Source organism: Protopterus annectens, chromosome 3.part0, assembly GCF_019279795.1.
Source record: "Protopterus annectens isolate FY-2018-M chromosome 3.part0, PAN1.0, whole genome shotgun sequence".
Lineage (NCBI taxonomy): Eukaryota > Metazoa > Chordata > Ceratodontiformes > Protopteridae > Protopterus > Protopterus annectens.
The window spans coordinates 1451452931-1451479719 of record NC_056731.1 but is presented as its reverse complement, the minus strand read 5'-3'; the positions used below and the strand labels follow the sequence as shown (position 1 = coordinate 1451479719).

The 26789-nt window shown below is 39.8% G+C and overlaps 1 protein-coding gene across 1 annotated transcript in view; it reads right to left on the bottom strand.

Moving 5' to 3' along the window:
• LOC122797090 overlaps positions 1 to 26789 on the bottom strand; it is a 2479517-nt gene that overhangs the window by 1722934 nt on the left and 729794 nt on the right. The window lies entirely within an intron of this gene.

The following is a 26789-nucleotide window of genomic DNA, read 5'->3' as shown; positions in this document are numbered from 1 at the left end:
ATACTAATGCTCTAGCCAAACACATTAGTGACTGCCCAGGCCAACATTTTAAATTTGGTAGTTTGGAACAGGTTAAACATAGTGGAAGGGAAGGACATGGACCCTGACATTTGGAGCCAGAGAATTATTCTGACAACTGCATTTTAATGCCTTATATAGACTTGGTTTAAATGAACACTGCTCTCTTTCATATTTATATATACTAGTATGTTTGATTTATTTAGAGGACACATACTTGCAATTTTGAAATTTCATGAATGGTTCTTTTAAACATTAGTATGCATGTTTGCCTTTTTATTGTATTTAATTTGTGAAACAGAAAGCACTAGAAAGTTGTGGTTTGCCATCAAGCTGCTGACTAGTCATCTTTTGTTCTTCCTTTGGTTTGTCCTTGTTGGAATTATTACCTGGTTTGTCAGGTGAAGGAACATAGGTGGACCAATCCTCTCATTGCTTCATCAATTTGAGGATAACACCAAAAGTGACATCTTCTAAACGGCATGCAGGGGAACCTTCATCTTCCTTTAAGTCTGTATTTTCTGTGACCAGTTCCAGTGATGAGTCTAAGTACTTCCATTTGCAAATCTGTTTCTGATGACTCTGTCTTGGGGAAACATCAGAAGGGTCTAAATCAGAGTAGAAATTCACACAGTGAATGACCTCTGGATCTTCTGGTACTGACTATCCCTGTCAATTAGAATGACTGGAAGAGAGGAAGTATTCATCTGAGGTTGGGACAGATTCAAGCAGGAAGATAATGCCTTTTCTTTTGGTATGGCCAAATCACTTTTGAAGGCCTCAAAGGCCAAAGTTGCAATGGGTGCCAAAAGAACTAATCTTCTATCTAAGGATGGAGGAGACTTCCTCGCTCTGATGGACATCAGCTTGAGGGCCGACCTCAGACCCAAGCTGTGAAGAGCAGAGGCCCCAAGAGAAAGAGACAACTCTGAAAACTTTGAATTCAACTCCCATCCCCAAGCCCTGGCACTGGTGCTTTGTCTGTGAGATTCATCCCAATTTGAATGTACTGGAGTTCTGAGAGTCAAGGATTCTGTCTGTGCCAAAATCACTTGGACTTTAGGTTTCAGCAAAAATGCATCAGAGTAACTTGGATCTGTAGGAACTGGACCCAAATGGCAGACCGGTACTGGAGATAACAGATGATGGGTTGTTGGACCCATTCCTGGTGCATTCAAGGTGGAATGCACCCAAAGAACCCCAGGCTAAATCTGTGATCTCAAGAAGTTTCTCATCATTTTATCAATGCCGATCTCTGTAAGGCTTCTAAATAAGCATGCAGACCTGAATGATGCCACAGAAGGTAACCTGGAGTATCATATCTCTTGAGGTACAGGAGAATAGAGTCTTGGGCTCATGGGATCTGGAGAAAAATCAATTCATGGAGAGGAATATCAAGCCCAAGGAACTGGTGGATCGAACTTCTGAGACATCTTAGGATTCAAACCCAAAAAATCAGTTGGATCCGGGGACCTTTTTCTTGTTTTTTTCATTTTTCTTTTCTTTTTTTCAGTTCTCTCTTTTGATTTGTCCTTTTCCTTTTCTTTTTCATATGGTTTACACTTGTCTTGCTTCTTGCCTGGAGAAGAGAAAGCAGCAGATGTAGAAGTCTGGGTGTACCAAGACTGATGGGGTAGAAGCTCTTTCAAAATTAATTTTTCTATCCTAGTTTGGATGGCTCTGTAGCCAAAAGAGGCACAGACCTCATATTCAATGTCTAAATAAACTGTGTTCAACAATATACACACAAGAAGTGTGGGTCCTGTGGGGGATTTTTGTGCCCACAGGCCCATTTATTTTAAGTATAAAACACTACCAATAGAAATACTGTCCTTATCAAATGCACTAGTTAACAGTAGAAAGCACTTGCAGAGGTCTAACAGCTACTAAACAGTAAATAATAAAGGAAATACTAGACTTTATCTAAAGTTTTTTAAAGGTTTTAAAAGGCTAGCCTTAATGTTATCAAAATAGCAGCACACCTAAAGAATACTCTAATTATAATGAAAAATAGAAGCTAAATATGATTCTACTACATTTTTATTACATATTTATGTTAACTATTAACGCAGTAGCTATCTTTGAAATACAATGCTAAATTGGGTAAGAGAGAAGTAGTAACCAAAAAATGAGCACAATGATTCAGCCAGTTCCAAAACTTGTCAGACTTTAATGAAGAATTTGATATAAAAACTCACTTGATAATAAACACATAAACCTTATAAATTTTCATAAATACATTTTCGTCACCAACTTCATCAGATGAATGTACTAACCACACCAACAGTATTTAAATACCAATTCATTAAGATATAACCAATGAGTAAACACAATCAATCACAAATAAAATACAAAAATCGTGACTAACTGTAAATACCTAAGCACAAATGAAACTTTACCTAACACTAATAACAGATAAATGAATGCTGAAATAAATATCATTAAAATCAACATAAACCACTGTGTGTAGTTAAATGTTTGATAAAAATATTTGTTTAATGAAATAAAATATCCTAAAAATGAAGTAAATAGCAACGTTGTTACTACATTTTAATGAACTGGTATTAAAATACTGTTGGTGTGGTTAGTACGTTAATGAACTGGTATTTAAATATTGTTGGTGTGGTTAGTACGTTCATCTGACGAAGTTAGTGATGAAAATGTATTTACGAAGATTTTTACCGTTTATGTGTTTATTATCAAGTGAGTTTTTATATCAAATTCTAGACTAAAGTCCGACAAGTTTTGGAACCGGCTGAATTATTGTGCTAATTTTTTTGGTTATTAGTTTCTGAAGCACTTTTTCCACTATTTGGTTTTAAGAGAGAAGTAGTATCATGAAAACTGTAACATTGAAAAAGAAAAAATGTCTTTTGTTTAGAGATCCCTCAGATACACAGCTAGATTCTTCAGGCAGCAAACATGATCTGATATACTAAGGGAATTATGGGCAGGGTTTGACTTAGAGTCCTGAATCCAAACCTTCAACAACCCAAAGATTGGATTGGGCAAAAACAGACAACATCAGATCTTAATGCTTAAGACATTTTACTAGAACCATCCCAATCTCTAGTCCTTATGTACACTATTGATTTAACCATAAACAGAAGATGGGATTGCCATTCCTATGTATTTGTAAAATGCATTTTGTGGCAATTAGTACGCAGATTAGAAATAACAAAACTCTGATAAGAACTGTATTTATTTGCTCTTCCTTCCCACACTGTTTTCTATGACATTTAATGTGTGTTCCCACCTACAGTAAACGTTTGCTGTTTATTCTTTTACTTTCCTTTGTATTTATTGGCATGGGAATTTTTAGCATGCAGTGCGCCTAAAGACATGTCTTCTGAGTGACCTACATATAAAAGCAATATGTATATATTTGCTTTACAGAAGATTTATATTCCTTTCACACTGATATGAATCGAACAGTGGATTTGAATCAAACAAAGGAAACCTCCCTAAATATGTCCCCTAGCCCCTATTTATTGACTGTTCTCAGCTTCTAATCAAAAGTATCTATTTATTTTCATTGATATTGGCCAATATTCAGGCAGCCATCAGTTTTATATATAGAACTGTCATCTATATACTCCATATTTATCATCCTAACCTTTGTCTTACGTTGTAAGGTATTAATATGCAAACTTCAACCACATAAATACAACTGTCTTCTCAAGTCCCTCCTGAGACAACATAAGTATTTATTAGTGTGTGAAGAAATGTGTCATACTTTTGAGATTATGCATCATTCCTCATGTTTTAAGAGTATCCACTTTCTTCTTCTATTTCCCCCACCTTCTTCAAAAAGAAAATCAACACAAAATACTACTCTCTTGGCTTACTTCTTTAAAAAATCAAATATTCATTGAACATATCATACTCCCAGTAAATTTAAAATGTGTATTTCTCAAGCATGAACTGACTGCCTTTAGGTAGATTTTGCTACTGCATTTGCAATAAATTCTATTACTTGCTATTACACTGAAGGACAAGACATCTGACTGAATAATTCCTGGCTGTTTGGTATGTGCCATGTGCATGCTGTGTATCCTACCCTATCCTCTCCTCATTCTTAAATATGTATACTGAATGCAGACAAACTATTACATGCATCAACGAATCACATAGCCTACTGAGGAAGGTTGTACGACTAATAATTAAAGTAATACACTAAACATTTAACATATTAAATGCAAGTAAAAACTAACACAACACTGAACAAAAAAATAAAAAAATGGATACTGATCAACTGCAAGACACTGCTCGTTTATTGAAAATAAATTAGTTTAAAAACATGAAAGGACTGAGTGCTTTCATCTTAATAATTTTATAGATTTTCTCAAAGTAATGCACTACCATAATTGTTGAACTTAAATACTGCAACAACACCCTATCACGAGACAGAAATTAGCATAAGATAAATGATGTCATAACATAAAATCCAAGTTAAAGTGCTATGACCAAAAATAATGAATACATAAAAAACAGATCTGAATAAAAATGATGATGCTTTCCATGTGATTCAAATGTACAGAATATGAAAAATGATGTTGAAAAAATGTATAAATCACAAAGAATTTATAAATTTACACTGTATGAGGTTTAAAAGTTTAAAATGAAATACATTGACTAAGTCAAGGTGAAAAGTGTCAAGGCTCACACAATACTTGCCCTCTTTTTCAAAACATAGCACTTCAGCCTGGATTTGATGCTATGACATCATTTAGCTTATGCAAATTTGTGCCTCCTGATAGGTTGCTGTTTCAGTATTTAAGTTCACCAGTTATGCCAGCTCATTACTCTGAGGATGTCTATCAAATTATTACGATGAAAGCACTCAGTCCGTTCATATTTGTGAGGTAATATATTAATATTACATTATGTTTAAAGAGACACATCTTACCTTGACGTATGAGAAATATAGTTATCTTATAAATTTTCCTTGCCCTTCTTTACCTGTCTCTCCATGTCACATGTGATAACTTCACCATCCTTTTTTGCGCTTCTGGTGTTCAGCAATATTCATCAGTCTTGTCCAAATGTCCTGAAAATATCTTACTGTTCAATCTACTCAGACTTTTAATTGCTCCCACTACTTCTCCTTCCCGTACTATCTCCCAGGGTCCTCTTGCTCTGTGAACTTTGGTCTGATTCATAATAATTCTCCACCTGTTTTATCTACTCAGTTACCCTAACATCCATCTGCTATTATCCTTAGTACGACTTGGTCTTTTCAAATCCCCCCTAATTTGGCAGCACACCTTTCCATGGGAGATATTTATTATGACCACATTTCATATCTATGCCTCCTTTATTTTCTCCTATAATCTTAAATTTTGATACTTTTCCTTCTGTTTGATTTTATACAATTACTTAAAAACCTGTCACACTTGATTGAGATCCTTAACTATTCTGAATCAGAAAGTACCCAATTTAATTTATCTGTTCAGTCTGGCAGTTATAGTAGAAGTTAAAGATGCAAGCTGTAGTTCTTGTGGTAAAAGGTTTGATTCTCTCAGCCCCTTATTTGCATACTGTGCGACCTTGAGCAAGTCACTTAACCAGACAGTGTTCCCCTGGTCACCTCTGAAAAGAGACCACATGCCCAGTGTGCCTACTGAGTTAACAAATAGGATTATTATTATTATTATTATTATTATTATTATTATTATTACAATTTTTTTTGTGAATCTAGTGAGCCACTCTTTAACTGTGGTGGTGGTGCTGCTTTAGCGTTGTCGCTTCACAATAAGACGTTGTCCTGTTCGATTCTCAGAGCGTCTTCTATGTGGAGACATGCGTGAATGGGCGTACATTTGTTGAAGGTTGTATGTCAGGGCTGGCAACTCAGCATATAAAAATCAACTGCCAATCATTAGTGGACCGGAGTTCCACTGTGGCGACCCCTAACCGGGAAAAGCCAAAAGACACAACAACAAGTGAAACACTCTTTGATATGATAGACTTGCAGATGGATTAGCATGCATCCCATTAGGCTTATCCACTTAGTAAAGTTTCTCATTACCTGCTGAAAAGGCTTCTAGCAGTGTAAAAGCTTCCATTACTTTTTCTTAATCAAAGTTAATCTTCAAGAAATATGTCCAGGTGTCCCTATTATCAACCCATTTTTTTATGCAAGAGCTTTTGCAGATTATCAGTGTTTAGCTTCTGCAGCTGTAGCACAGATTTCAGCTGTTGTACATAATTTAGTTTTTTTCAAAAGCACTTGATCATTTTGATTTGTTTGTTCTATCTTGAAATTAAGATTTAATTTCTAATGTCTGTTGCTGCTGCTGCTCAGATAGTCTGTGATATTATCCTACCTTGCAGACTAGTGCTCATAGAGTGTTGAACAAAAAGGCTATTATTTTTCTTCTAGAGCTTATTCTCAAAGTTGCTCCAAGTTCACTTCTGCCACTTGACATTTGTCCTGCCATTACACAGAAAGCAGAATTTAGAATTTTACTTATAAATACTTTGAATTGTAAAATTCTGAGAGGCTTGACAGAAAGTAAAGTTGTGTAAGAACTTTCTATACCACTAGATATGTGACTAATCACATCATGCCAATGAAAGCCATACATACATTCAGTCACTGTATCAAAGCCTGATGTCTTCCATCTTGTCCTCTATGTCTGAGGTTGAAAATGCTAAGGAAATGTATGGGTATTAATTTCCTCAGTACTTACTTGCTCAGACTAGGGAAACAGATACTGAAGCAGAAGAAGAGGAAAACTATATACAAAAATAGAAGTTATAAACATGCAACAAGAACAGGTGAAAGAGTGAAAGACCTTCCCACTTCAGCCAAGGATAAGATTAGAGGCAAGGAGGAAGCAGATTGGAATGTACTACTGCAAAAGTAATCAGTCAGACATTTACACAACTCTACTGCTTACTTCCTTGGATCACTGTTGCAGTACTACTAAAACACAGGAAGATTTCCAAAACTGTCAAAATGGAGGTAAATTGAGAAGCTGAACTGGGGTCAAAGATTCCTTGAAGGATGGATCTAGCAAATCCAGCTGTAGCCCTAAGGGTGAAAAATATCAACCTAATAATGTTTAGTAAAGGTGTGGATAGTGGACCAAGTAGCTGCTTCTAGAAAAGACTTTGAATCCAGACCTTTGAAAAAGACTCTAAAAGAAACAACACCTCTGGTGAAATTGACTTTAATTATACTTGGGAGTTGTTTCTCATGAACGGAGTAGCAAAATTGAGGGTTGGGAATTCTTGGTGAAGACTTATTGCACCTGTTACTCTAAGTGTCTTTCTTCTGGTGTGTGGTATGCATTCTTGTCTGCCTGACACACTTTTTTTTTTACTACTAGAGTATTTAGTTTGCTTACAGCTGAGCATTGTTCATCAAGCTGCTTGTCTCATTGCCTTCTTTGATATTTAAGTTTTCCTTTATTCTCCCTAGTAGATTAGCTGCCATGGATATGCACTTCCCGACTCTGTCTGTGCTTTCATGTACATGTACAGAATTTTTGACATGAAAGGTTGGCAACCCTAATTGTCAGTGGCACTTGTACCATGTCTACTGCACGGACCTTCCACACAAAAAGAACATTTGTGTAAGATCTTATCATAATGGTAAATGTCCTTCTGTTCACTGCTGCAGTATTCTTTACAGTAGGGATGCCCTGCCAAGGGTGGCCCAACAACCGGCCAGTATATGAAAACCTTTAGTTTGCTTTAAGGTATGCCATATGTCACACATATGCTCCCTATGTATATCATAGGGCATAAAGGTGAAGTTCGGATGTACTATTCTCAGAACTGAGAGTCCTGGTAGGAATACCAGTCCAAGAAAAAGAGGTAACCAGTACATCCAGAAGAGAAAAGAATCAGGGGGAGAAGAGGAGTGAATACTACAACAGTGAAGAGAAGGACATCTACTGTTAGGTAAGCTTTTACACAACTGTACTATGTCCTTCCATTTCACTGTTGTAGTATTCTTTACAACAGGGAGAGTGTAAAAGCACAGGAAGAAGACAGGGAGGAGGATGGACCAGCAAAGCATTTCAGGAATGCATAAAGAATGGCCCTAGCTAAGCCAGCTCAATCTCTGGATATCACATCCAACTTACAGTGCTTGGTAAATGTATGCACAGAAGACCAGGTAGCTGCCTCAAGAATAGAGTTAGTATCCAACCCTTGAAAAAAGCACCACAAGAAGCTACAGACATAATAGAATGAGCCTTAACAGAAGAAGAAAGGCTCTTGCCATGGAAGGCATAACAAAAAGAAATTGCTTTAGAAATCCAAGAAGAAATAGTTTGCTTGTAAACAGCCAAACCTAAGTATCTTGGACGAAAGGAAACAAAGAGTTGATCAGATTTATAAAAAGTCTTAGTCTTATCCAAATAAAATCTGAGTTGTCAATGCACATCCTAAGTGTGCAATACCTCACTTGAAGATTGCAGAGAAGGAAAAAAAAAGTGGGCAAATGAATTGACTGATTAAGAGACAACTGATTCACCACCTTCTGCATAACAGAAGGATTAGCATGAAAGGACACCCTGTCCTTATGGAAAACTAAAAAGGAGGACAAGCCATAAGGGCGTGAAGCTCAGACACCCATCAGATAGAAGTAAGGAATAACAAAAGTACAGTCTTCAAGAACAAAGCTGTAAGGAAGCTGAAGTTGCTGGCTCAAAAGGAACCTGGCTCAATTTTTCTAAAACAAAACTAAGATCTCAGGGAGGAGGGGCAGGCTTTCTGGGAGGCCTATATGAAGGATGCCTTGAAGACACTGTTTAGCCTGAAATCTAGAAGCAAAAGGAGGTGATAAAGGCAGATAAGCAGAACTAGCTGAAAAGTGAATGACCTGAGACGTACCTCCCTGGACTACATGAAAAGAGACATAGAGAAGCTCTCTGAGCATGTAGCCCAGGCCGGTATGACCCTGACCTTGAGTAGCATCTTACCCTCACCAAGAATGATGCCACAATATGAAGACAAGATGATCAATTTCAACAATTGGCTTAAGTACTGGTGTCATTCAAAGGGGATCCAATGCCTGTCAGCTTGGGATAATATGCTCGACAAGCCAAGATGCTTTGCTAGGGACGGCTTGCACCTGTCACCCCTGGGCTTTCAGATATTGGCAAAGGCTCTTGCTACCCCCATAGTGCCTTTTCTAGGCAAGGCTCAAAAGACAAACCCACCTCCATAGGTATCACAAGGGATAAGAAACTAAGAGTAATGCTACTCAACGCCAGAAGTCTAAACCTCAAGATGCACGCACTCGAAACTCTCCTTAGCATGGAGAACATCGATATCTGTGCAGTAACAGAAACCTGGTTCAGGGCTCCCGAGAGCACCCCAGCACTACCAGGTTATACCTCATACCATGCTTTTCGGCTCCAAAATGTGGACCAAACCACAAAAGGAGGGGGAGTATCAAAATTCATCAAAGATACCCACACCTCCAGGTTGGTGGCAAAGCATGAAGCATCAGAGACTATCCATGTGCAACTAACAGTGGGTAAAACTGCCTTCCAGTTTATAGCCTGCTACAGACCACCCTCCCAAACCCAGGAACCCCACTCGGCCTTCCTGAGAACACTGGAAAATATGAAGGTCTCTCCAAACACCATTATATTGGGCAACTTCAACTACCTAAACATAGACTGGGAGCATTACTCTAGCTCCAACACCCTAGCCCAAAGGTTCCTAGAATTTATAAACTCAAATGCTATGGAACAACTTGTTACCACTCCCACAAGAGGGGAAAACATACTGGACCTGATCATCACCAACATGGGGACTCTATGCTCCAGACCAGAAGTGTATCCCTCACTGGTAAGATCAGACCATAAACTAATCTCACTGGATATTCACATCCCGACCCCACCCCCTGCCCAGAAAACCACAGTGAAAAACTTCTCTAAAGCAAATTTCACACTCCTCAAAACCGAGGTGGAATCCTTCAAAGCCCCCAGGCCTGTGGAAAATACTGCCCAGACCGCAGAATCCTTTATAAATGCATTCTATGAACACCTTCAGGAATGCATGGATCATGTGATCCCAAATAACACCAAGACCCAATCCTCCAAAGGCAGACGTCCTGTCTGGTGGACGCCAGCCATAAACAAACTATACAATAGAAGGAGGAAGCTACTAAATGATAGAGCAAAATCCCAAAAAGGGAAGGCATCACTGATCAGTATTAGCAAAAAACTACGGGCACTCATAAAATTGTCTAAGGCCAGCTTAGAGAGAAAAATTGCACAGGACACTAAGGATAATCACAAGGCTTTCTTTAGTTATGTTAGGAACCTGGGTGGTAATTCCCAGATATGCTCAGAATTAGTCCAAAATGACAAAAAATACACCGAACCCACAGACATTGCCAACATCCTATCTGACAGGTTCAGCACAAACTCCCCCCACATCCCCACCAAAAGGGCAAATATCTATCCCAGCAGAGTGCTGCCCCCCGACATCTCAGATGCTCAGGTAAGAGCCGCCCTCTCCAAAGCAAAAAACACAGCATCAATGGGACCAGACGGTGTCCCGGGCTGCGTCCTACATGAACTCCAAGAAGAGCTAAACCCAAACATAAAACTACTGTTCAATCTCAGCCTTACTACAGGATATGTGCCCAAAGAGTGGCATACAGCAACAGTGGTCCCTCTCCATAAAGGTGATGCCTCAACGGATCCTGGAAACTATCGCCCCATAAGCCTGACTAGCTTGGTCTGCAAAGCTATGGAAAGGATCATCATGGACCTCATAAATAAAGATATTGGGGACCTACAGACACTGGATCCTACCCAGTTCGGCTTTGTTAAGGGCAGATCCTGCCTCTTAAACCAGGTTGATTTCTTTGAAACAGTCACCAAGGCCATTGACAAGGGGAAGGTGGTCCACACAGCCTACCTGGACCTCACAAAAGCCTTTGATACAATACCCCACTCGGGCATTATAGATAAGCTCACCAGCTTAAATATAAACCCCTATGTCACTAGATGGATTGCAAACTGGCTCAAGGACAGAACCCACATGGTTAGAATTGCTGGAGCCATGTCAGACTCCAAACCAGTTACAAGTAGTGTCCCACAAGGCTCAGTCCTGGGACCTCTCTTGTTCGGTATATACTTCTTGGAGGTACAGGCCAACACGGAAGGACTGTGGCTGACCAAGTTCGCAGATGACTGCAAACTGGGCGCCATAATCGACTCTCCAGCTGACACAAGCATCCTCCAAAAGGGCCTCATAGAAACAGACAACTGGTGCCAGAGCCATGGCCTCAAGCTAAATGCCAAAAAGTGTATAGTCATCCCTTTGGCAAAACAAAGTGCCCACAAATTACCACATAGGTGGTATTCCATTAAGTACAGAAGAAGTAATTAGGGACCTGGGGACCCAAGTTGATAGCAATCTCTCATTTGACAACCACGTGGCCAAAGTGGTTAGAAAAACATTTTATATAGCCCACCTAATCATGAAGGGATTCACATCTAGATCAGGGGAGGTTATAGTGCCTCTTTACTCATCCCTCATCAGGCCCATAATTGAGTACAATGCCCCTTTTGGGATGTACCTTACCAGACACCTGCAGCAACTGGAAAGACCCCAAAAGTACCTCACCAAGAGGATTAAAGGGCTCAAACAGATGCCATATGCTGCCCGGTTAAAGAAACTCCAGCTCTACTCAGTGGCATACCGCCTGTTCAGAGGCAATATGTGCCTGACGTATAAAGCCATGTCCAACCTGGAATTAATGGACATGCTGCACCTCAGAAAATCCAAATCCCATTGAGCTACATGCTCGAGAGACTTGAACCTCAGCACTGAAATAAATAGGACATGCTGGAGGGACAGATTCATAACCCAGAGGCTCCCTTCACTCTGGAATAAAATCCCAGTCCAGGTTAGGCATTAGTCCCTCACTGACTCTCTTCAAGAGGAATCTTGATGAGTGGATGGGAGATTGTAGGTTTACCCTGGGTATCACTTCTGTGTCACTGTTAGACAGAGGCACAGTATACTAACCTCGAAAAAGGGCATAGCAAAATAAATTTAAAATGGTTGGCGAAAGCCAAACACATTCTGGCTAGGCTTATAAATGCCCTAGGGCAGATAGCCTAGTATGAACCTATGAACCTATGAACAGAAGAATAAGCCAACCCAGCATTGAGCAGTTCACACAGATGAAATAGAACCAAAGGAACATCTACAGAAAGTGGATCCAAGTTACAAAAAGGACACTAAGCAAAAAACCTCTTCCATTTGGATAGGTAGGATTTCATAGTTGTAGGCTCACTGGCCTCCTTCAGGATCCAAAGCATGTCCTCAGAAAAAGGTGTCTGTATGGAATCAAAATCCTATCACTCACAGTGTCAGTTAAAGAGTGGACAGGGGAGGATGGATGAGAGATACTTGACCTGTGTGAATATGTCCACCCTGTGAGGTAACTTATGATGATTGCCTATCTCTCAGGACCAACTGACCCATGTTCAACTGCTGTTCATGTGTAACCCTTCTCCACTTTGACCTTCAAAGCTCTCGTTTGAATATTTGCTACTACCACCAAGATCTGCACCCACAGCGGCTCCACCTGGGCCCTTACCCTCAGCTTCAGTGTCACTGTGGTGACTCTCCTACTCTTTACAGTGTAGACCCCTTGGCTCCCAGCACTGGCAATGGCTAGGTATGGGCCTGACACTCCAGCACCATCCGTTTTCAGAGCTAGTTGATTCTGCAGGTGAGTTGTTACACACTCCTTAGTGGATTCCGACTTCAGTAGCCACCGTCCTGCTGTCTATATCAACTAACACCTTTCCTGGGATCTGATGAGTGTCGGCATCAGGCACCTTAACTCAGCATTCAGTTCAACCCGCAGCACCAGTTCTGCTTACCAAAAGTGGCCCACTGGTCACTCACATTCCATGCTCAGCTCCAAGACAGCGAGTCAGACTTCTTACCCATTTAATGTTTGAGAATAGGTTGAGATTGTTTCAGCCCCAAGGCCTCTAATCATTCACTTTACCAGATAAAACTATGTCCACTAAGTGCCAGATATCCTGAGGGAAACCTTGGAGGAAACCTGCTACTAGATGGTTTGTTTAGAACCATGTAATACCCTAGGGAGATAATTGAAAGAACCCAGCAATCCTGAGTAATCTTTAACCAAACTGAAAGAGATTTGGAAAGATAAAAAGAAATAGGAATGTGGCTGAGAACAGGATAGTCAGACAGCACCCAGCTTTCAGTGGGTAGCTTTAACAGAGGAGCATTTTTACTCCCTTTCATATCCTTGGGATGAGGGCAGAATGACTATGAAAAAGGCCAGGTTATTAGGCTAATTTCTTTGAAACTTAGTCACAGCATAAACAAAAACATGTTTAAGCTCCTGCAAAGCCTTTCCATTATCCCGAAAGAGGCTTAAACTAATCATCAGCAGCTGCACCAACTAAATATTTGTTATCCAGAGGAGCTTCCATCAATTTAGACTTAATATCATCAGGCAAAGGTTGAAGCCAAAGCCAGGAATATAACTTCATTATGGATCCAAAAGCACCAGCTCTGGAAGAAGCATCTGCTGCATCATAACTGCACTTAACAGAATGGCGAGCTACCTGAGAAATCCCCAACAAGGAGAGAGCAGATGTTTTCCCTTCAGAATTAGGAACATCAAAAATAACCTGACTGGCCTGAAAAAGAAGAGCCAAAATATATCTGGACTTATGGGTCTGGTAATTGACAGCCCTAAAAATCAAGGTAGCAGAGGTACAAATCTTTTTACCTAGCCTTTCCATAGTCTTACTGTCTTTATCAGAAGGAAGAACCTTTGTAGAAGGTAGTAACTGAGATGGTTTATCAAATTCCAGACACCACAAAGGGGTCAGCTGAAGGACATCCATAAAGGAATTTGCAATCCTCAGGCACCCTGTAAAACCTGGAATGTTTTTTGGGGGGCAGGGGGCAGGGGTCTGGGAGCCTGGAGCCTTAGACACAGTAGAAAAGGCATTGAACAAGGCAGCCAAAACAAGAGGGACAGAAGAAGGTCTGGGAGAGTCCATTGCATAACCTTGTAATACCTCTTCTGCACCTCAGAAACTTGAGCACAATCCCACTAAATTCTGGAAATTATGTCCCCAAAAGAAATCTCATCAAAGGGAGTGTTAGGACTAGTAGATTACTCTTCCTCAGAACCATAGTCTAAAGGGGAATGAATATGGGTTGAATAAGCAAGGAATTTCTCATCTGAATTCATCTGTTCTTCAGAGGAATCCTGCTCCCTAAGCCATTTAAGAAGAGTTGAGGACCAGGGTGGAGCAGGAACAAAAACTCCGGCATAGTACAATAAAAAAAGGTCCTCAGCCATCACTTAAACACTCCGTTAAAACACCACCTGCAGCTACATATACTAACACTGTATCCAATGGCTCCACTGCTAAGCCCTGAGGCAAACCAGCACACAGCCAAATTTCCTGCCTGGTCATTAGTAATTCTATAGTGAGGCGCACCAATGTCCCCCTCACCAGATTGAGTAAGGAGAGAGTCACGGTTAGCTACCTTTCCAGGGTTAGGATCCATCAATTCAAAGAGACACTCAAGTCATTCAACTACAGGTACCAGTATGCCTCTGTCATAGTCTATCTGGGTATTAATGACCTGAGACGTACGTCTCTTGACTACATGAAGCAAGAATAATCAAGCTTGCTGATTATGTATCTCAGGCAGGTATGAGCCTAGCACTGAGCAGTATACTACCTTCCTCAAGGATGATGCCACGTTTACCAACAGAAAATGATTGATTTTAACAATTGGCTTAACTTCTACTGTTAATCCAGGGGTAACAATATTTGACAGCCTGGGAAGACATGGTTGACAGACTACTCTGCTTTGCCGTGGATGGTCTGCACTTATCCCCTCCAGACTTTTGGATATTGGGAAAGACCTTTCCCACCCCATAGTGCCTTTTTTTAGTCAATGCCAAATGGATAAACCTACCAACTTAACTGAACCTGTGAAGGAATATTTGAAGCTGGTACTGCTCAATGCTAGAAGTCTTAACAAGACAATCCACTCCCTGCAAGCCTTCCTCTCCCTGGAGAGTGTAGACATCTGTGTAGTAATATAGACATGGTTTAAAGTCACTGAAAGTACCACAGCAATGCAAGGTTATAATGCCTTTCACATCTTTATACCAGCTACTGCACAGGAGGGAACTAAATGTGGAGTGGCAGTCTATATTAAAACCAATCTCACTTCAGACTAGTTAAAGTGTATGAACCACTGGAACTTATACATGTATAACTCACCATAAATAGGGTGTTGTACCATGTTCTTGCAACATATAGGTCCCCTTCCATGTCCCAGAAAACCCATACTACCTATCTCAATGTACTAGAGTCCCTCACTGTTTAACCCAATGTGATATTCATGGGGGATCTCAACTACCCCACAAAAGAATGGTAATCCTACACTACTCCTAATGCACAGGCCCAGCAATTCTTCAGCTTTGTTAATACCAATATCCTGGAACAGTTGGTCCATTTTCCTACCAGGGATACAAACATCCTCGACCTTGTACTCATGAACATGGGGGGCCAATGTTCCTCACCTAATTTAATATCTTTGTTCATCAGATCTGACCATAAGGCAGTATTACTTAAAATAATAATAATTAAATTCAGGGATCCAGCAAAACCAAAAACCTTTTGGAACTATTTCAAGGCTAACCTCTCTCTACTAAGTAACACATTGGCTGAATTCCAAGCACCCCCAAACTCAGTAAACACCACAGAATACACTGAGCTATTTACAAGATCTCTGTACAGCCATATTGATAGCTATATAGAGTGAGCTGTGCCCACTCATATTAAGAATAAAACAAACATAAAAGACAAGCCGCCCTGGTGGAGTCACAGTATCAATTGGTTATACAACAAAAGAAAAAAATCTTTGCCAACCATAGGATGAACAAAGCCATACATGTTAAAAGTCCCCTGACCAATATAAACAGGCAGCTAAGAGATATAATTAATACTTCAAATGCTAAACTCTCAGACAATGGACAACCACAAAGCTTTCTACAGCTATGTCTATAACCTCAGAAGAAATACACAACAATGTGCAGAACTTATTGTAAATGGCGTTGCTGACACTGACCCAGAGGCCAGCCAGTGCCAACCTTTTGGATGACAGGTTCAGCTCAAATTTCTAGCCCCACTCCCCTCCCAATAGTCCAAAGGAAATACCACATAACACAATCCCCACAACCATTATCAGTGAACAGGTTATTAATGCACTTTCCCTGGCCAAAAACACTGTATTGATGGGCCCTGATAACATCCCAGTATGTTTAATAAATACCATGAAACATGACCTCTCTGGTCCACTTGAATCACTTTTCAACTAGAGCCTTCAGTCAGGTATTTTGCCCAAGGAATGGAAGATAGTTACAGTCATTCCCCTGCACAAAGCAGATCCAGCCACTGATATGGGTAACTACAAGCCTATAAGTCTTACCAGCCTCATATGTAAGGCCATGGAAAGAATCATCGTGGACAAGCTAAATGAAGACATAGGTAACTTTCAAATGCTGGCCTCATCACAGTTTGGCTTTGTTAAAGGAAGGTCATATCTACTAAATCTGGTGGACTTTTTTGAGAGGGTTGCTAAAGCATTGGATGAAGGTAAGACTGTGCACACAGGTTATCTCGACCTGGCCAAGATTTTTGATACAATACCCCTTTTATCACCCATTTGGCAGCCATCTGGCTTACTGACAGGACCCAAGAGGTCAAAATAGATGAGGCGACCTCCACCAAGAGGCCAGTTACAAGCGGGGTTCCCCCAGGGCTCGGTACTGGGCCCACTTCTTTTTGGGATCTATTTCTCTGAAATGGAAGCAAATGTTAAAGGTTTATGGCTGACTAAGTTTGCAGATGATTGCAAGCTGGGGGTTATCATCAACTCCCCTGCAGGTACTAGCATTCTTCAAGAAGGTCTATCTCTGACTAACAAATAGTGCCAAAGCCATGGTCTAAAACACAATGCTAGGAAATGCATAACTGTACTCTTTGGGAAGTTAGCCATCCCGGCTAATTACCATGTTGATAATACACCCCTAAAAGTCAGCCTATTGTTTAGGAATGTGGGTATGTATGTAGACAGTAGCCTTAGCTTTGACAACTACATGGCCACAGTTGGGAAGAAATCCTTTTATGTTGCACAACTTATAAGTAAGAGCTTGGCATCTAGGTCCAAAGAAGTTTCAAAGAGGTCATTATCCACTGTACTGCACCTTTATCAGGCCAATCATAGAGTACAATTCTCCCTTTGGTATGTACCTGACCAGGCATATGTAGCAACTAGGGCAATCTCAAAGGTCCCCTACAAATAGAATACAAGGTGTAATAAACCTGCCGCATGCAGAGCAATGTAAAGTCCTTTCCCTTTACTCAATCTCCTATAGATTGCTAAGGGATGATCTATGCCTGGCGTACAGGGCATCCACAAATGCACTTATGAATCTCCTACATATTTGTAAGTCAAAGAGTTCCAGAAATACAAGGTCTATGGACCTGAATTTTGTCTATGACTTAAAAGAACATGCTAGAGAGATATGTGTCCCCGAGACTGATCCTCTTATGGAACAGGCTTCCCATCCATGTCAAGTTGAGTTCATCTATTACCCTGTTTAAGCACAACAGACAAGTGGATGGGGAATAGAAAATTTACACTGGGCCTGGCACCCATATCCCTTATAGACAAGGGTAGCTTATAAATGTCTGGCTCTCAATATCCTATTTGGACACAGGACATCATTATTCTTTTGGGAAAACTAGGCTAGGCTTAGAAAGCCCCCCTGGGTCTTTAGCGTAGTGACAGTCTATGAATCTATGAAAAAGGAAATTGCACTAGAAATACATCTATAAATTATTTGCTTAGAGACAGGAAGACCTAACTTTTTGTCCAGAAAGGAAACAATGAGTTGATCAGATTTTCAGATGTCCTTGGTTTTGTCAAGGCAAAGCCCAAGATGCCTACCCACATATAAAGACAACAAGAGTCTCTCTTCATTGTTTTGTAGAGATGGAAAAAAGGAGGAAAGATTGATAGACTGATTTAACAGCTAATTTATTGATCACCTTAAGCATAAAGATAGGGTCAGGCCTACAGGTTACTCTATCCTTGCAGAATATGAGAAAAGGTGGAGAGGCTGTAAGTGTTTACTGCTCTGAAAGCTTCATGGCTGAGGTTGGTGCTACAAGCAAAAACAACCTCCTAAGTACAGGACTTAGGGCAAGATGAAGAAGCAGGTTGAAACAGTGCAAGATGGAGTTTTTCTAAGACATAGTGTAGGTCCAAAGGAGCAACAGTAGCTCTTCTTAGTGGCCTAATGTGTAGGACATCTTTTAAAAACTCTTTTAACTTAAACTGTACAGAGAAATCCAAATGCAGACAACAGCCATGGCTGGCAAATGTGTTTTGATAGAAGAAAATGCCAGTCCAAAATTGAAAGAATAGTAGGGATACCATTTTTTTCTTATTATTATTATTCTTCTTCTTCTGCTGGCACCCAATAGAAAATCTTTTCCATTTGGAAAAAAATAAGATTTTCTTGTAGAAGGTTTTCTAGCCTCCTGTAAGACATTTAGCACATACTCTGGAAAAAGATGCCAGAGTGGAATCAAAATCCTATTATCCAAATGGTTAATCTAAGGGATTGAAGATTTGGATTAATTACAACACCCTTGTGTTGAGTGAGCAGATAGATTTTGCAGGACAACAAAGCCATTGTGTTGACTGAGCAGATAGATATAGTAGGACAACGTGTGATGATTGACCTTGGCCAGGTGAAACAGAATGAAAGTCAGTGCTGTCTGATCCAAAAGGGAGTCACCAAGAATCATTTTAGCTTGTCTTCTTGATTCTGAGGAGGACTTTGGGAATCAGAGAGTAAGGAGGAGAGTCATAAAAAACCCTTCCATGAGAATAACATGGCGTCTGTCTTCCATACCTCTGGTCATGGTACTCTACACAGAACAACTCAATTTACCTGTGCTGAGGGCAGGTAAAGAGACCATTTGAGGAGTACTACACTGAGGGACAATATGCAGGAAGGCCTCTCTGTTTAACATCCACTTCTGAGGGTCCATCCTGGATATGCTGAAGGAGTCTGACACTATGTATCTCTGGAATGGAATATAAACTGCTTGTAAGAAAAGACTATTGGATAGTAATGTCCCAAGCAGTCATAGCTAATCAGTAGAGGTGACAGGACTTTAGGACACCATATTTGTTTATATACCACATCATTGTGGTGCTGTCTGTCCAAAGCATTCCTCTCAACCTGGAAACATCAAAAATCTGGGCAAAGGCCAATGAAAAATAAGTACAAATCTGTAAGCTGATTGACATAACATTTGTATACATAAGTATATAACCACACCCACTCCAATGGAATTGTGAATACCAACTTTTAAATGCAAACTGAATAATGGACAAACAAAATATGGCCCCAGACCCTGTAGTAAATGGTAACCATTTTTTTTAATCTGTAGCAATGATGTTCACTAGGAAGGGAAAAGATGATAAACCTTAGGATTTTGTTTTTGGTGACTTGCAGTATGTGGGTTTTGTGGTAAAAGTAGAGCATTTAATGGTAGACAATATTCTAATCTTAGCAAAAGAATATTATAGTTTGCTAGGACCTCCCAAAGTCATTCTCCATGGCCTACTGATCAGTGGTGTGGTTAGAATTTGTGCCACCCCGGGCTGTATTTGTGTTTGCCTCCCTTCCCCCTCGCAAAATCATAGTCGAATGGGGCCCCCTCATTCACAGCCCTCCCCCTGCAGTCATTCCAATGTCTCATCACGTGGCTATTTGCCCCATTTACCATAAAAACTGTAATTTGCATACTGCTTTACTTCTACAATAATTATTTGGATTTCATTTAAAACTTTTGTTTTACATTTTATACCACAAACACTAATAGACATCTGGTAAACAAAGCAATACAGTCTCACAATGAAAATAGACTTAGCATTAAAACTTCTCTGCCCTTGAAACTCACATTCATTGAAACCCACATTCAAAGAAAATGCATCTGGCCAGTGGCGGATAAAGATCACCTTTGGGTTGTTTTCAAATCATAGGCCCCTTGCACACGAAACATACGTACTCTTTGATACACCTTCCTGATTGTATTAAATTATATCCCTTGTATAATACAGCACACTTATCCTCTTACTCTTAGAGTGTTCAGAATAGGTAACAGCATCGCGGATCACATTCTCAAAAAACACCTTCAAAACACCACGGGTCTCCTCATAAATAAGCCCTGAAATACACTTGACACCACCTCGACGAGCCAAGCGCCGAATAGCAGGCTTGGTAATACCTTGAATGTTATCTCGCAAAACCTTATGATGTCTTTTAGCACCACCTTTACCGAGGCCTTTTCCTCCTTTGCCACGACCAGACATGATTCTCCAAACTGAATGCTAACACCTACAGATTTACCTTATTAGAGCACATTTTAAATTTATTGTTTTGAACATTTTTCTAGTAAGCAATGAAACAAAATGCATGAACCTATAATGACAAAACTGCCCAATTCAGAACATTTCCATCATAAATGCCAACTCAAACTTCTACAATACACCACTATCAGTAAATATGCCCAATCTCTACAGAAGTAAAAGCCATCTAAATAATTCCAGATTGAAGTGCTCTGTAACTATTGAAGAGGCTGCTAGGAAACAACTTTATATTTCATTGTTTCGTCTACAAATAAAGTGCCTGTTGCCCTTGAGGAATAAAATTCTATGTTACACTAAAAAATGATAAGCTACTAATATTGCAATAGGGAATGAATGCAAACTGATAACAGGTTCATAGTTACTAGGTATCTCCACCAGAGAGGACATTTTCAGGACTGCAGCATCCACCTCCTCTAAAAGTACAACACAGTACAGTATCAGCAATCCATCTACATACTAAGGGAGTAGAACCCATGGCCTTATGCATCAAAAGCAAGTATTCTACCTGTTGTGCTACTAACAACACAAACAGGTTTGGCATAAGCAGCACTAAACTTCTTTCCCCCTGAAGAACTATGCAGCACAAGAAATCTGGAAAAAGCAAACATTTATTGTTGTGGTGGTGGTGGGGGGGGGGGGCAAACTTTAAGCATTGCTTGTATAATCTTAGAAAAGTTGATAGAATAAAATGTTTTGTGTTACCATGCATTTCTGAAAGATAGGAAGACTGAAACTTAAATGGCAATCATTACTTAGTGAATTCTGTTCTCATTGATTTGCCAGAAAACAACAAATTTTAAGAGAAACAGAACAAAAGTATGAGCCAAACATTCCAGGAATTCTGTAAAACTTTGGACAGTTGAGAACTATGGACTTAACTCCCACCAGTCATAACTATACCTATACCTAACTGGGGCATTTTACACACACACACACACACACACACACACACACACACACACACACACACACACACGCACACACACGCACACACACACACACACACACACACACACACACACACACACACACACACACACACACACACACACACACACACACACAGTTTCTCTCTTTAACAGAATTACCTTACCCATACCTATGCAGACTGCCATGATCTCTCCACATAATCGAGCCCACATTAAGTACAACATATTAAGTTCAACAGAGCAGCCGTGATGTTTCTCACATTGCAATGCCATTTCTGTTTCTCTCGCATGTAAAGCTGTTTCTCTCTCCACATAAGAAAAGTAATAGAAATCAATGCAGCCATAAGATCGGTAAACAGAATTAAGTCTTTTTTTGCCTTACCTGGTGGAGAAAGATGTGCACACGTGGACTGGTCCGACTCAGCTGCTGCAAGTTAAATTAAATATTGTCTCATGAAGCTGATGTCATAGCACACACCCTGAACATGATGACGTCAGGAACAAATTCAAAAAAAAAAAAAAAAACTTGGGAAATTTAGAAATTAGTGGGGCCACTCGGGAATTCCTGGCACCCCAATATTTTTCCCTCAAAACTGGTATTTACTGAGGAATTCGGAATGGTTGAGAGGTATAGTCTAAAGATATTTAAAGGACTGAAGTGTCAGAATAAGAGTCTTCATTCCCTTGGCATTTATGTGGCCCTTGCCTTCTCTGTTTGACCAAGAACCCTGGATCTTTATGTTCTTGGAACATGCTCCCATGCCAGGTTTGAGGCATCCATGTAAAACTCTTGGCAAGAGGAAGGAACCAGAAAGGGCATACCTGGATTGATTGAATCTGGTTGATCCACCATAGAAATTCCTTCTTGATGAAGGATGAGAGGAAATAGGAAGCTTAATGAAGTGGCCGTGCTGAATCCAAACTGACATGAGATATGACTAAATCTTCCTCACATGGAGTCTAGCATAAGGTATCCTAAGAACTGTTGATGTCATATACCCCAGGGCTCTCAAACTATCTCTTGCTGAGGTCAAATCCAAAGGGAGAAGGGACTGAAGATAGCTTGCCAAGAACTGATCTTAGTCTGGAGGAAGGAAGAAAAGAAGTCAGTGGTAAGAGTATTAAGCTTACATCCATAGAACACCAAATCCTAGGACGGAAGCATACGAGACATTTTTGCAGATCAAGACGAATCACAGACAGTGTAAGAGATCTATTGGGAAGTGCAAATTCTCCAGAAGTTTATCCTTTGAAGGAGCCTGAATCAAGATATAATTCAGGAAAAGGATGAATTTGAATGTGAATCCCCTAAAGCTTTCAAAAAGCAATGATAGAAAGGCACTTCGTGAATACCCATGGGTAGTGGAAAGACAAAGGGCAAAGCAAAATAAAAATGAAAGTGAAATAGTAAGGTGTAACCTCGCAAATATTTCCTGCAATCTAGGTGAATGTGAATGTGCAGGTATGCACCCTTTATATCCAGTGTCACAATAAAAGCCTGAGGAAGGATGAATGGAAAAAGAGGACTGAAATCTCAGCATTTAGAAGCATGATACCTTTTGAAATGTGTTGCGAAAGGACATATCTAGAATGGGGTTTCACTTGTCCTCCTTCCTGGGAACAAGAAATAGTCTGGAATAAAAGACTTTTCCTTGCAGGTGAAAGAGAACCAAATCTATTGTTCACTGAAAAAACAGGTCCTGAAGAATAGATTGAATCAAGGGGACCTATTTTGGAGAGAGCAGAACATGCATAATTAAACAGGAGGAAAAGCCAATACATCCTGTGATCTTTTTGAATGATGAACAGAACCTATTTGTCTTCCCAAACAAGAAGAGACATGAATAGCTTTTTTGAAAGAGGGATACAAGGAAGGCCAAGGTGGAGACAGGTGGGAGACATAGGAGGATAGTCATAAGGAGGCTGGCTTGTCAGGAAAATCTAGCTACCACTTACCTCTTACCTTCTCTCCTATATGGAGCCCCTACCATGATGAACATACAAACCTCACTTAGTTCTAAACTTGAACAGTGCTATAATAAAGTTGCCAGATCCACTTGCAACAAACCTTACATGACCCACCACTGTTTAGCACTAAAACCATTTAACTGTCTTGAGCTTCCTCACCACCTATCTTATACTCAGTGAGCCATAACCCAAAAAATCATCCATACCCCATCAGCCTGCCCAGCAATTAGAACCCTACTCCCATACTATCATCCAAATTGTCCCCTTTGGTCAAATAATAAATAAGTACTTACCATGTGCAAACCACAAAGGGCTGCTGGGGTTAGTTTGTATTCCAATAATGTAGTTGCAACTTGGAATATAATTCCTATATCAGTCAGGTCTATCACATACCTTCATCTTTTCAAACCATTGCTAGAAGACTCCCTTTCTGCCTCATGTCTTTGTCCCTGCTCCTCATCTGGAACATAGCTCTCTAACACCACACTTCATCACCTTTCTAATGCCTCCCTTTAAAGCACTAAATTACTTAACCTGCTTATCCCCTTCTAATACATACTTCTTAAACTACTTTATCTACTTTTAGTTAGCACAACCAAATTACTAGTCTATCACTACTTCTCTGTTAACACTCAAACCTGCTTATCTCCTCTAATACCTCACTCAACTGTATTTCTTAATTTACACTCTCCTATCTTATTCACTATTCTTCTATCTGTAAAGTCTCAGTACAAGGTTTGTAAATTTAACACTTGTAAATATCAATACAGATTTTATTATACTGACTATTATGCTATGTATTCACTGAAACTGTATTACAAAATGTGTTACTGTAAATATTGATTGCATTAAATATGATACTTGGAGCTTTTCTCCCTGGGCCTCCATTGAAAAGGGCACCTGTGCCCAGTTGGACTTTCGTGGTAAACAAATGTCAATAAATAAATAAAAGAAGGTTTATACCCCTTAAAGTCCTGCAGAGACTTGCCTTAGAATTTATTTTTGAGGACCTTTTTGAGAAGGTTTTTGTGAAAAAAGAGGCCAATTTTGGAAGGCAGTCTCAAACTCAAACTTTGGTACAGAAGAAAATAAGACTTACTTGAAATACTGCATCATCTTTCCTTTCTTCTGTACATTTTGAAAAGGTAGCTGTTCCAAAAGAGTGTTCTTTGCTCAGAGGGAAGTCCAAAAGTTTGTACTCAGCTAGAAATATTAGTGCATCATAACTAAATTTAATGGAGTGCCTAGCTACTACAGAGAAAAAAAACTCAGAGGTGAAAAAGCAGCTTGGAATGTTAATCAGATATTAAAGAAACAACATCAGGGTGGGTGTTTGCACAAAAACATTTGGAATTTATGGACTTTATAAATTCTCTCAGGCTTCTTAGGGGCAGGAGTAGGGATTCTGGGTTAAGAAAAACAGTAGTAAAGATATCTTGTAAGGTCTCCAAAACAAGAGGAATGGCAGAAGGTTTATGGGAACATCATTGTAATTTTAGAATGTCTGACACTTGCTTTCCTTCACACAGAAAATGCTGTATAATTTTTAAATCTGTGTCTCCAAAAGACAGTTATTCAGTGGAGAATCAGGGACCATGGGGTCTTCCTCTTCAGATTCCAAACCAAGAGTAAAAATCAGTTTCAGAGTCATCATCCCAGAGGAGGCCTTTTTATGCCTCCTCAGAGCAGAAGAAATAGCATAAGCAGAAGAAAATAACTGGATGGGGTTTAAGGGAGATAGTGGCTTTGAAAAATCCCTAGGAGAAATCATACCAGTCCATCTGTGTATCTTTGGTAAGCTGTAAAGAGGAAGAGGTATGCTTAGTCTTGTACTTCTTTTTGGCAGGGGAATTCTGCTCACACAAAATGTTCTCACTCCAACCCTGACATACTTCAAAAGGGAGCTAGGGACTTCTTCCCTTACAAGAATTTGAGGAATACCTTTGGGTCCCTCTGATATAACTAGCCAAGGTCCTCTCTTCCAGCCCAAAGCAGACGTCTAGTCAGTTGGGATGGACATGTAAGAAGGCCATGCCATATCAGCCTCTGACAGGATCATGATACAAGGCAGCAAACAAAAAACCTGGACGGACCAAAGAATCATCAAGAGGCACAGTGGAGATGTCTGGGTCCCACTAGAAAGCCAAGACTTCAGGCTTAGACTGCTTTAGCTTCTTTTCTGGCAGAAGAGGGAAGTCAGAATGGGAAGATTTGGAAGCCATTTTACCCAGAAAGAGTTCCTTTAGCTTTTGGTTCTTTAGATAATTTTTTTATAGAAGATATATAGCTCATATGGTTCTTAGAGGCAAAAGATTGGCAGATAAAGCAATTTTTTATAATTATAACTAGATCATGGCAAAATAAACACACTTTTGCTTGTCCCTATAGGATATTTCCCTCCTACACTCATGTTTTCCCTCTTAGATGACATGAAATAAAATATTCTAGTCACAAAAAAGGAAGAAAAGTAATGCTTATCTACCAAAAGCAATAGAAGATGTCAAACATCATAAGATTGACAGACCAAAGTTGAATCACGGGCTTAGTGCTTGGGCTGGTGGTAGAAAAGTTTGGAGGTAATTTGCACCCCTATATACTTTATGTACCTGCTAGCTTTCTTGAGATTTGATCATACTGTGCAAGACGAAGGTGCCTAGGCTTTGTTATACTGGCTGGATATATGGCTATTCTTGGTGAATATCCCATCTGTTAGTAATACTACAACACTGATCCAAGGAAGGACATCTAAGGTGATATTTTCTTGGAAGTCTGGTCACACTTCACCATACTGTGTTCCCTTTTAACTCAAATGTGTGATCGTTATGTATGAGGGGTCATTCATAAGCAGTGATGACTAAAGTAGTTTTTGAATGATGATTTGCTAGTGAGTGTCTAGTCAACAGTGTTACGCAAGCAATAATGCCCAACAGGGTGTGTGTTAATGTGTAATTAACTCCTGCCTAGGGATGTTATGAGGCCTGATGCTGCAGGCAGAGGTCTTCTACACCACTGGAAGGGTGTTAGTTACACAATGACAAACACCCTGTCAAGCATTATTGCTCTTAGAGAATGGGCTCTCTGTAAGATTGTTGTGTTTTACTTACTTTTTTTATTACTATATTTTTTTAATATATTTTTGATGTAAAATAGTTCCTGCGCCTAACGTTTCAAACTTGCAGTAGCATATGTTAATGGTGTTGTAGGAAGCATTTTCCAGCCAAAATATAACACTTTAAAAAAATAACCACGTATTTACTTTATTTTTTGGTCCCTTACTCCTAAATCATTTGGTTCATTGGCAGTCATTTGAGTTTGAAGTTACTGGTATACATTTGAGTTTCAGAATTTTATTTC